Raw genomic sequence first — 9,098 nt, 5'->3', positions numbered from 1 at the left:
ATGTCAAAATAAATTAAATAACAGACCAACTAGGGAGTCCATACACCCTAGATAGCTAATTATTGTTAGGTGATTTGTGAAGGAAGGCTTGTAATTTATGGAAAACAATGGATATATATACTATTGTTGTATGAGAATATTTAACAGTAATGGTAATGTAGATTGTTTCATAATTCACTGGGTTTAATTAATGTTTAGTAAATTTTGTGAGTTTCAAACTCTGCTCTGTACATCACTCTTGTCAAATTTCAATAGTGAATATTAATGCTGTCACTGTATATATCTCAAAGTGTGGTGATTAATGTCAAACGAATCAGTCGACTGATTGATACTGATGCTATGTTTATAACTTTTGGACTGATGACTTTTATTGCAGAACTGTCTTGATTCACTGCTATAATGTTATCTCTGGTAACATTCTTTACTTTTACTATTCTCAACATGTGTAATTCTGCTACCAGAGGAGACAAACATCTAGTTAGTCAGCAATTAGAAATGGTTTCTTTTTTCAGTAAAATAGTTTTCCATTTTTCCAAAATTATGATTCAGAATTGTTAGGTTGTGGTGGCGCCCTCAATAGGCAGATGTTGAATTTCTTTCTATTTCAGGGTGAATTTTCCAATCAAATAGGAATTTAGGACAGAAACTGCAAATACATTATATTCCGTTTTGACTTTATCATTGTAATGAAACATATACATTTATTGATTGCAAAGCTGTGTATTTATTATTACCTATCTATCAAGCTGCTTTTGTGAAATGTTTTTTTTATTAGCTCCGCTGTCGACTTTGTCGAGCGGAGCTTATCATATGAGTGATTGTCCGTCGTCGTTCGTCGTCCGTGTCAATGTTTTACTTTTTCGACTTCTTCTTGAAAACTACAAGCCTAAATGCTTTGATACATGGTGTATATGTACCTTGGTTAGACCTCTCTTAGGTTTGTTCATTTCATGTTGATATCTTTAATTCTCTAATTTTGGTGAATATTTTTGTCATTTTTGGTAAAAACTGATATTTTCGACTTCTTGTTAAAAACCGCAAGTGCAATTGCTTTGATATTACATTTATAGGTACTACATGTGGACCTCTCTCAGATTTGTTAATTTTGTAATGATATCTTTAATTCTTTAATTTTGGTGAATATTTTTGTCATTTTTGGTAAAAACTGATATTTTCGACTTCTTGTTAAAAACCGCAAGTGCAATTGCTTTGATATTACATATATAGGTACTACATGTGGACCTCTCTCAGTTTTGTTCATTTTGTAATGATATCTTTAATTCTCTAATTTTGGTGAATATTTTTGTCATTTTTGGTAAAAACTGATATTTTCGACTTCTTGTTAAAAACCGCAAGTGCAATTGCTTTGATATTACATATATAGATACTACATGTGGACCTCTCTCAGATTTGTTCATTTTGTAATGATATCTTTAATTCTCTAATTTTGGTGAATATTTTTGTCATTTTTGGTAAAAACTGATATTTTCGACTTCTTGTTAAAAACCGCAAGTGCAAATGCTTTGATATTACATTTATAGGTACTACATGTGGACCTCTCTCAGATTTGTTCATTTTGTAATGATATCTTTAATTCTCTAATTTTGGTGAATATTTTTGTCATTTTTTGGTGAAAAGTGATATTTTCGACTTCTTGTTAAAAACCGCAAGTGCAATTGCTTTGATATTACATTTATAGGTACTACATGTGGACCTCTCTCAGATTTGTTAATTTTGTAATGATATCTTTAATTCTTTAATTTTGGTGAATATTTTTGTCATTTTTGGTAAAAACTGATATTTTCGACTTCTTGTTAAAAACCGCAAGTGCAATTGCTTTGATATTACATATATAGGTACTACATGTGGACCTCTCTCAGTTTTGTTCATTTTGTAATGATATCTTTAATTCTCTAATTTTGGTGAATATTTTTGTCATTTTTGGTAAAAACTGATATTTTCGACTTCTTGTTAAAAACCGCAAGTGCAATTGCTTTGATATTACATATATAGATACTACATGTGGACCTCTCTCAGATTTGTTCATTTTGTAATGATATCTTTAATTCTCTAATTTTGGTGAATATTTTTGTCATTTTTGGTAAAAACTGATATTTTCGACTTCTTGTTAAAAACCGCAAGTGCAAATGCTTTGATATTACATTTATAGGTACTACATGTGGACCTCTCTCAGATTTGTTCATTTTGTAATGATATCTTTAATTCTCTAATTTTGGTGAATATTTTTGTCATTTTTTGGTGAAAAGTGATATTTTCGACTTCTTGTTAAAAACCGCAAGTCCAATTGCTTTGATACTACATATATAGGCACTACATGTGGACCTCTCTCAGATTTGTTTATTTCGTGATGATATCTTCAATTCTCTAATTTTGGTGAATATTTTTGTCATTTTTGGTAAAAAGTGATATTTTTGACTTCTTGTTAAAAACCGCAAGTCCAATTGCTTTGATATTACATATATAGGTACTACATGTGGACCTCTCTCAGATTTGTTCATTTTGTGATGATATCTTCAATTCTCTAATTTTGGTGAATATTTTTGTCATTTTTGGTAAAAAGTGATATTTTCGACTTCTTGTTGAAAACTGTAAGTCCGATTGCTTTGATATTACATATATAGGTACTACATGTGGACCTCTCTCAGATTTGTTCGTTTTGTGATGATATCTTCAATTCTCTAATTTTGGTGAATATTTTTGTAATTTTTGGTAAAAAGTGATATTTTCGACTTCTTGTTAAAAACTGTAAGTCCGATTGCTTTGATACTATTCATATTGTTCATTTTCTAATGATGTCTTCAGTTCTTTAATTGAAATGTGCATTGCTAACAGCGGAGCTATCTCAGCCGATAGGCTGCTTGTTATTATTATTATTATTTGTTTTTATTTATTCAATGATTGTACCCTGTCATGGTGTGCAGGTTTAGTGCATGCCATACTCGGTGGACAACATTCTGCTTTTTTCCGTAGATAATTTGAATATACGCACATTAAACATAATATCTATGTTTAACATTCACTTCCCTCCTGAACGAAAGTTTGCAAGTGTGAAAAAATGGAAGAAACATTAAAAACAACCAGGTGCGATATTTAAAGTATATTTTCATTTTGCAATTACAGAAAATGCACCCACCTCTTCCCACTGGTTGAACTTTTATTTGAAAACACTAATCTAAGAATGTTAACATACAGACGTGAAAGTATATAGTTATACAGTTAGTGAATGTTAAGATTTGTAGTTTTGTTGATGGATGTTTGCCCTAGCTCAAACTTTCATGATTGTACACTTTGCAAGATTTTTCAAGAATTAAAAATTACTATGTTGAAGGAATTTTATCCATGTTAAATGTTATGTTTCTCGCCTATGCATGCGACCTGCTCGAGGAACAAAGCCATATCAAATTAAACAATATTACAGTTAATTTATTACACCATGACGCTAGACGTCAATCACAATGCTAAATCATTAAAAATTTGATTATTCAACGTCCTATGCTAGTGGAGTCTGCATCCTTGTTAAAAACCGCACAAAATCTTTATCACAATTAACACACATGGTCATGGTGCTTACAAATTCTTAAACTTTCGAGTTGCATGTTTTTAAAGGAACAAGAGGGCGTAACACTTTGATGCTAACAACGCGAGTGGCAGTGTCACAAGTTAATTCCAACTTGATGCCACCGATCGCGTCACTGAGAAGAGCAACAATGCATGTCAAAATATCGCTTTCCGCTGATAACATATCGACATACTACACCGAAACTTGGTACTTATACGGCTTTTCTCTCGGGGATGTTTTCCAAACATACTCGATCATAGAGTCCAGTCAATAGATAAAGGGACTGTGCTCACTATATAAATATCATAACGACGTGACGATATAACTGTCGATATGCTTAGCGATGTTGTAAATATATCAGCATGTTTCTTGGCATATCGGTGAATGCAGCGATAGTGGTTTCCTTGGTTTCAATGACCTGGCTCGTACGACCACGTTTGCTCGAAATTTCGCGATCGTCAGGGTCTAAAAGCACAGTCACTTGGGGCTGAAAATCAATAAATACTAATTTAAAAAAAAAAATCATACGTATATAAATATTTTTTTTTTTAAATTAGTATTTATTGATTTTCAGTCCCCAAGTGACTGTGGCTAAAAGGCAGACATCTAATTCATCTGCTAGTTCAACAAATGTTGCTTTACGTGCATTCGTACAATTTATACAACGCTTCTGTAGATATTAGCGGTGGATCTTCTTTCTGGCATATACATTCTGCACGGTTCAGTGAAGACCCGTCCTCAATGTTAACATCCGGGGTCTCCGCAATTCATCTTAAACCCATCTTCCTTTGAAACGACTGGTCCGAAAGAATCAATGGTGTTTAGTAGATAATGTTAACGTTAATCAGTTGAGTCGTAAGCATGTGGCCATGCATGGTTGCTGAGTGGTCAGTGCCAACAAATTGTGGAAATTTTGTTTGTCTAAATTGAAGTAGGTAACACTTAAATAATAACATTCCTCTGTCCCGTGGGATTACCTATATCATCCTTGGTCATGTGAGCTGTTCTACTGGTTCTGTACACCCACCATGATACATGATTTAAGATTTATGCAAATTGTAAACCGGTATTTTGAATTCATTTGTAATCGCTACCGTGACCGGCTACGACGCTAGTGCCAGTTAACAGCTTGATAAAGGGCCAATGTTCTAGTAACCGTCCCAGGCACGTATTTGCTGTTGGTATAACTTATGACTAAATTCCGTCTTTAATATAGTATAAACCAGTGCAATATTAGTTTTGTGTTTATCCATGATGCACTGGGAAAGTCAAAGGTTACCCGGTACCTATTTTGAACACTGCTTAGCATGTTGGGTTGACGTCATGTAATGCGTATTCTTGGGACTAGTGTAAGTTTTGAAAGAAAAGGCGAATTTTTATGCGTTCTCTCTATATAAGTTCACATATACTAATAGTTACTTTTACTTGAAATTTTCAGATTTCAACGAATCTGGTCTGATTGTGAAATTGCTGACAATGCGTGCGGCGTGATGAAAACAGCAGCACAGAATTCATAGTTGGTACATGTACTAAGTTACCTGGCTTATTGTGTATTAAGGTTATACGGCTTTGGATTGATATTAAACTCGCGCAACAATGTTTATTTGTGCAATCAAGTTGATACGTATTATACACCTGGTATGCGCACTTATATATGCACCGGTGCTTGCTGTCATTGTTGCTAAAAACATTGTGATGTATGTATTTACCTGTAATTACATTAATTATTCACATGTGGTTGTCTTTGTCACTGCTGTTGAACGGAATTTTCCCAGAGGTACGCAATGAACTATGAGTACATGCTAATGTGCGTTGTTTTATTCCCCATAGTGTTACTAATGTTCAAAATCCTACTTGTTTATTTCCAGCTGGTCACTGTGGAACTATGATTATTAAGCATTATTTTTTAGCTGTTCTTTTTAAGACAATCAGTGTGGCGTGTTAGTGAGCGTGTGTGCCTGCAGCGACGATGCGCATCGCAAATCCGAATACCTCGACTGAAGTGTTATAATTTATGTATATTTGTTTGCCTGTAATTACATTAATTATTTACAAGTGGTTGTCACAGCTAGTGAACAGAATTTTCCCCGGGGTAATCTTGTGAAGGTTCATATGGAACCGTGAATATAAAGGTTATACAAAAAAGTTTTCAAAACACTTTAAAAATAACATTACCATTAAATCCTGGTTTAAATGAAGAACCGTCTTCTAAACAAATGAGTCTGCATACGCGTGCATGTTTAAGCGCATCACAATATGTATACTAGTATTTCCTCACTCTAGTGGCTTCATCATACATACATACACGAGCTCGCTCGTTGGGTTTCATAATATGTGTATGTCTTCACTCTGGGATTTTCATCATAAATACATACACGTGTTCACACTAAGAGCCTCTGTGTACGTATACAAACTCTTTCTAAAAGCTATGTACCTCGGGTACACACGCGTGTTTCTTCATTGGTTCGAAAGTTTATTTTATGTACACATACTCAATCTAGGAGATACGTACGTACGTACAAATCCGGTGGGTTTCCCCCACACAATAATCTGTTCACCCTTTATAGGCGGAGTAAACCTTTATACTCTTTCGGATATAATAACAAATTTTGAATGACAAAGAAATGGGATAGAGAACCTGGTCACCGACCACATATTTTCGATCTGATACACATTAGCTGATACACAATACAAACATGTATTTCATCTGAGTGTCTCATTTCATTTACCGCAGCAGCCAAAATACTCCAGTGAAAAAACGCTTTTCAATAAAAACAAAAACAAATAGCGCCCACTATCGTCTAAGCGATACAATGACGATGTAGGTTCAGGGAGTAGATGTGTGAATAGATGTTAATTCCTCGAATCCAACTGATTTGTCGCTGCGAACGAATTAGGTTCGTTAAAGTAGTGCGTAGTTTTTATATGATACGACTTATTGGAGGACAATGGCACAGACTCACTTCTGTCAGTCTTTGTTTGCGTCGCAGATATCAATCTGATTAAAATCTGATGTAGTGTACGGGCTTTAATTATTTTGGCTATAAACTTATTTTAATTTTTTATTACTTTTGTTATTAATGCCTTTTTATTTTATTATTTTACTTTGATTTTGATTTTGTGATTTTTTTAATTCCGCCCTACCTACATCTGACCCGATGCCTATGTAACGAGATTTCAACGAGACCCACTATCGACGATTTTAGTCAACGAATCACAGACCTCCTTCTATAGCGCACATGATGACGTCACCGGGCAGATTCAGGTGGCAAACACACTCAAATAAAATGGCGGATTATACCGACGTTAGCGACCGAGAATAACACGGCTTTTCGGTAAGTTTATCATTGTCAAATGCAACGAAAGTCATTTTTATGTTAATATTGTGGCTCGAATGTTTCGAGTTTAGATCGTTATTTTGCGTATTTATTCTGGGAGTGACGATTTTGTTTCCACCGGTTCGACCGAACACCGATGTCTTTTTCCAGTCGCTTGCCCTGGGGACGGGTGATGTTTTGTTGACGATCGGGCCAAAGTCGTCTACGGTATTGAAGCCGTAGCTGTAAATATTCATCAAAATGTATCAACATTTTGTACATTATACAATAACTCTTTATTAAAGTAATTAAGCTGATTTGGACTGGGATAAAATATTTTTTATTTGGAACACTCGCAATTGATCAGGAAATATTTTTTTTGCTCCAATTTTCTGCGTCTATGCCGTGGGCCGGTGACCGTTATACAATTTAAAATCAGTTTGGATTGTTTACTATAGCTGTTTACAGTGTTCTAATCATTACGATTTACTTATTGTTTTGCTTCTATTCTAGATAATTATGCTCAGTTTTTGGTGTAAAGTTGAAGCGATGACTGAATGAACGAACCTTGGCTGGCGAAGATGTATCAGGAAGTGTACACATTTGTTGGAAGTGAAAACAGTATTCAATGTAATGACAAAAATTGTAAAATGCTGTGGAATTTCTTTTGTAAATAAAAATATACTAACAATTTTCTATTAATAGTTTATTCAAGTGGGCAAAATATAATGTACAGAAAGATTGCCCGTAGAGTATCGCTACTATGAAAAGTATGCAACCGACGGCCTGTATAAAAGGGGGGGGGGGGCTGTGATTGGCTGTTATTTACGCGAGATTTGAACGGGACTTACATAGGCGTCGGATCAGATGTAGGTAGGGCGGAATTAAAAAAAACACACAAAATCAAAGTAAAATAATAATAAAATAAAAATTATTAATAACAAAAGTAAAAAAATTAAAATAAGTTTATAGCCAAAATAATTAAAGCCCGTACACTACATCAGATTTTAATCAGATTGCGCAGATATAAGTATATTTCAAAGTGGGTGGCGGTATAAATGCTTGTACGCTTTGCTAAGGAAATCACCCTGAAACAAACGTATACAGTTGCTGGTAGGAAATACGAAAGTTCGACCAATACACTATAGGTGGTATGGGTGAGGAGGAAAAGGTTTATTTGTCAGAGTAGACTGACTCATATCCAACAAATGAAAGACAATTTTACGCAGCAATAAAGAAATTGTCGTATTGAAATCGTAACTCAACATTATCGAATATATTTGATGGATTTGTTATTAGATGTGTGACGTCAACGCTATAATGACGTGATTGATATTATTACGTGATATGAATACCCTACTTTTGTGTCAGTAACTTAAGGTAGAGATGCAGTTTACCTGACAGGTATTTTAATTAGTTAATGAGGAAACCAAGATGACCTCCCTTGTCCGCAAAACTATACATTTTCGGAAGGCTTATTGTATGAATTTAAAAATGTTGTTAGTATTTTTTTTATGGACACTGTAGTTTGAAATATGCACAGAAATGTGCTTTTTTGGTCAAAAGTGATTTAAAAAAAATTAGCTTCGAAACCATACTCCTGTTTCCTGTCAAAATTGGTTTATGAGTACATCTGTTTACTATGAAGAAAGTGCCGTCTTGAAAATTGTCTACCAGTTGTCAATTTTGCAGGGCAACAGCTCAAATTTCACTACTTCAAGTTTGTGCATAAATTAACACCAGGCTAGTTGTCTGTACGATTGTTGTAACACTATTCAACCAAAAACAATGCCCTGGCGGCGTTTTGAAGATAAACACATTGTCAATCATTTGTGAAAATTTCAAAACAAAAGGTCAAAGCGTCTAGGAGCTATTTTTTTTAAAGTACTGGGATGTGCACGAAAAATAAGCTGAGATAATTGCTAATTTGCATAACAATTCACTCAGTAAGAAGTTTGCTAATGCTCATAATTAAAATGGCTGTAACAGTTCCAAATTTAAATGTATTATCGTTTTGTTAAAAGTTAAATATGGTGCATAATATGGAGATCTCGTCATTTCTTTTTTTCACCATGTTTTTTTTTAATTATTTATGTACAGCCTTGCTAAATCTTGCTAAGCATTCAAAAGAGAGAATGTTTGCACCTGTTATCTATATTTTAAAATAGTTTTTTGAGTATGTTCCACTATTCACAATTCTA

General features: G+C 34.1%; 2 long non-coding RNA genes across 2 annotated transcripts; both read left to right on the top strand.

The window, feature by feature from the left end:
* Nucleotides 1-1,959: 1,959 nt before the first annotated feature.
* Nucleotides 1,960-5,313, top strand: LOC146740231 (uncharacterized). Its single transcript, XR_014929972.1, has 2 exons — nucleotides 1,960-3,102; nucleotides 5,019-5,313. It is a non-coding gene; the product is annotated as an uncharacterized LOC146740231 (long non-coding RNA).
* Nucleotides 5,314-6,670: 1,357 nt separating this feature from the next.
* On the top strand, nucleotides 6,671-7,590 carry LOC146740230 (uncharacterized). Its single transcript, XR_014929971.1, has 2 exons — nucleotides 6,671-6,915; nucleotides 7,411-7,590. It is a non-coding gene; the product is annotated as an uncharacterized LOC146740230 (long non-coding RNA).
* Nucleotides 7,591-9,098: the final 1,508 nt, after the last annotated feature.

Source organism: Saccoglossus kowalevskii, chromosome 7, assembly GCF_978046115.1.
Source record: "Saccoglossus kowalevskii chromosome 7, keSacKowa6.1, whole genome shotgun sequence".
NCBI lineage: Eukaryota > Metazoa > Hemichordata > Enteropneusta > Harrimaniidae > Saccoglossus > Saccoglossus kowalevskii.
This window is presented reverse-complemented; position numbering and strand designations above follow the sequence as displayed.